This window comes from Ranitomeya variabilis, chromosome 5 (assembly GCF_051348905.1).
Source record: "Ranitomeya variabilis isolate aRanVar5 chromosome 5, aRanVar5.hap1, whole genome shotgun sequence".
NCBI classification, from domain to species: domain Eukaryota; kingdom Metazoa; phylum Chordata; class Amphibia; order Anura; family Dendrobatidae; genus Ranitomeya; species Ranitomeya variabilis.
Window position 1 is genome coordinate 169,812,933 of NC_135236.1, and position 3,557 is coordinate 169,816,489.

The 3,557-nt window shown below is 41.6% G+C and overlaps 1 non-coding gene across 1 annotated transcript; it reads left to right on the top strand.

Annotated features, from left to right (window-relative positions):
* The first annotated feature begins 2,569 nt into the window (after nt 1–2,569).
* On the top strand, nt 2,570–2,642 carry TRNAR-ACG (transfer RNA arginine (anticodon ACG)). The gene has a single exon. It is a non-coding gene; the product is annotated as a tRNA-Arg (tRNA).
* The last annotated feature ends 915 nt before the right edge of the window (nt 2,643–3,557 follow it).

The following is a 3,557-nucleotide window of genomic DNA, read 5'->3' on the forward strand; positions in this document are numbered from 1 at the left end:
CCTTGTGAGACCACCTGCTGGTGCGGTTGTCCCTGGGTTCCTCCTAATGCAGGACAATGCCGAACCTCATGTGGCTGGAGTTCCTGCAAGATGAACTCATTCAAGCTATGGACAGGCCTGCCCAGTCCCCAGACCTGAATCCGATTGAGCACATCTGGGATATCATGTCTCGCTCCATCCACCAACGTCAAATGCAACACAGACTGTCCAGGAGTTGGCGGATGCTTTAGTCCAGGTCTGGGAGGAGATCCCTCAGGAGACCATCTGCCGCCTCATCAGGAGCATGCCCAGGCATTGTACTTTAGGGAGGTCATACAGGCACGTAGAGGCCACACACAATACTGAGCATCTTTTCCTTGTCATGAGGCATTTCCATTGAAGTTGGATCAGCCTGTCATTTGATTTTCCACTTTGATTTTGAGTATCATTCCAAATCCAGACCTCCATGGCATATTCATTTTGATTTACATTGATAATTGTTATGATTTATTGTTCTGAAACACATTCCACTATGCAATTAATAAAAATTTGCAACTGGAATATTTCATTCAGAGATATCTAGGATGTGGTATGTTAGTGTTCCCTTTATTTTTTTGAGCAGTGTAGTTTTTTTTTCTGCGCTGTTCACTGTATGGTTAAACTGATAATACCGATTTGTTTGTGGGGTTGGCAGATTACAGCGATGACATTTATATTTTTTTATGCTATGCTATTTTTACACACTAAAAATAATATTTTACAAAAATGAATTTGTTCTTGCATCGTCATATTCTGAAAGTTGTAATTTTTTTATTTTTTTGCTGATTGAGCCATATTAGGGCTGGTTTTTGCAGGATGGTTTAGCATAAGACTTTTTGATCACTTTTTATTGACCTTTTTTTTTTGTGAATCAGCATTATGAAAAAGCGACATTTTTGTCATGTTTTCAATTTTTTTTATGGTGTTCGCCTTATGGAATAAATAAATTGCCTGTTTTATAGATCGGGTCATTCAGGATGTGACAAGATTATGTGGACCCTTTTTTGTTTATCATTATTTTACCACAAACGCTGCGTATGTGGCAAAACGACTTTTAGTGTTTTTTTGTTTGTTTTTTTTACATATTTTATCTTCCTTTTTAAAAAAAAAAAACTTTTTCACTTAGTCCCACAGTGGGACATGTATCATTTTTAATTTGATTACTGTTCTCATACACTGCAGTACTCATGTACTGCAGTGCTTGGGACTGTCAGTGTGTCACTAACATAGCCTGTGAGACCAAGCTTCTAGCTGGATCTCACAGGCCACTGTACCCTGGGGTCATCACAGGGCCTCAGGGTGCCTTGGTAACCATCGGCACCCGTGATTCTCATTGTGGGGGCCCGATGGTTACAAAGGGGGTCGTGTGACCCCCCTTGTAACCAATTAAGTACCACTATCGCGATATTTAAGGGGTTTATTGGCTCCAAAACCGTCCAGGATGGTTCAGCAGGGTATCAGCTGTCATGTACAGCTGACACCCATTGGAATTTCAGCCATGGGGCGATATTATACACTTATGCCTCAGCGCTGTTAAAAAGCAGTGAGTGAGCAATAAGGCCCCTTAACGATCGCTGGTAAAGGGTTAAAGACAGCGTTGAACTGTTTTTTTGTTGCTTTTTTTTTTTTTTTTTTTTAAACTATGCTTGAAAAAAACACTTGGAAAAATTATAGTTGCATTAAGTGCAGAATCAAAGCTTTTCTAATCCTGTTTAAAATCTCCAAAAAAAATGCATAAAAAAGGGTAAAATAAATTAGAAATACAATAATGAGGGAAGTTTGTTACTGCTTATTTTGGTGCAGACTCAAATAGAAAACATGCCGATAGAATGCAGCAGAAAATAAAGTATTAAGTATGCTGTGTGTGAACAAGGACTAAAAGTTCAACATGTTGTTAGATTTTAGCATAGTCAGGATTACATAGGTGATTCCAGCAATGGATCACTTATTGGCATTTTGCTTCAGTTTTTATAAAATCCCTGTTTTCTCTGCTGCAGATCTACCATTTCTCCGAGTGCTGAGCTCTGTATAACCACACCCACAACGTTGATTTCTGTGTACACTGTGTATAGGCAGAAAGCCGCCAATCTGTGGTGGGAGCGGGGTTATCCAGAGCTCATGAATATGGATGACTACATAACTACAGGTTTACAAGTCCTCTAGTGATAAAATCACAGTTTTATCAGCAGATTATCAAAACTACAAGCAGCCCAGTAAGTGACATATCACTGGAATCACTGTCTCTGCCCCTACATTATGCTATTTCATTTTAGACAGCAAAAACCTGGTGACAGATTAAGTATGGACTGGTGTATAAATGAATATTAATTTAATAGCACAAGCCTAAATAAGGAGTAACATAAGATGAGCTTGTGTTTAATGTGACATAACGGATCCATTATTGTTTGCTTCAATTTCTACACTGTTACTTTTGGGGTAGGAACGTGATGTAGTGTTAAATATAAAATACAAATAAAGTAAAAATATATTTAGTAGAAAAGTAGTGGTGGGCACGTAATGCTCTGTTGCAGTCTGATGAAGACCCTCAGTAGGGCCAGTGGCGCAATGGATAACGCGTCTGACTACGGATCAGAAGATTCTAGGTTCGACTCCTGGCTGGCTCGAAAGTTGTTTTTTTTTTTTTTTCTCAGAATCTAATTGTATTTAAAAGTTATAATTCTAATGGCACCATTGTAGAATGAGCCGGTACTATTATTATTATTTATATAGCACCACTAATTCCATGGTGCTGTACATGAGAAAGGGGTTACGTACAGAGTTAAGACTGAGTCACACATAACGATATCGTTAACGATATCGTTGCAACGTCACGCTTGTGGTGACGTAGCAACGATCCCGCTAACGATCTCGTTATGTGTGACAGCGACCAACGATCAGGCCCCTGCTGGGAGATCGTTGGTCGTTGGGGAATAATCAGGACCATTTTTTGGTCGCTGATCACCCGCTGTCACCCGCTGGATCGGCGTGTGTGATGCCGATCCAGCGATGTGTTCACTTGTAACCAGGGTAAATATCGGGTTACTAAGTGCAGGGCCGCGCTTAGTAACCCGATATTTACCCTGGTTACCATTGTAACAGTTTAAAAAAAACAGTACATACTCACATTCTGATGTCTGTCACGTCCCCCGGCGTCCACAGGGTTAAAAGTGCTTTCGGCAGGAGCGCTGCTAATGCACGCGCTGCTGCCGAGAGCTTCCCTGCACTGACTGTGTCAGCGCCGGCCGTAAAGCAGAGCACAGCGGTGACGTCACCGCTGTTACTGCCGGCGCTGACACATTCAGTGCAGGGAAGCTCTCGGCAGCAGCGCGTGCATTAGCAGTGCTCCTGACGAAAGCACTTAACCCTGTGGTGGCCGGGGGACGTGACAGACATCAGAATGTGAGTATGTAGTGTTTTTTTTTTTTTACTTTTACAATGGTAACCAGGGTAAATATCGGGTTACTAAGCGCGGCCCTGCACTTAGTAACCCGATGTTTACCCTGGTTACCCGGGTGCTACAGGGGGACTTCGGCATCGTT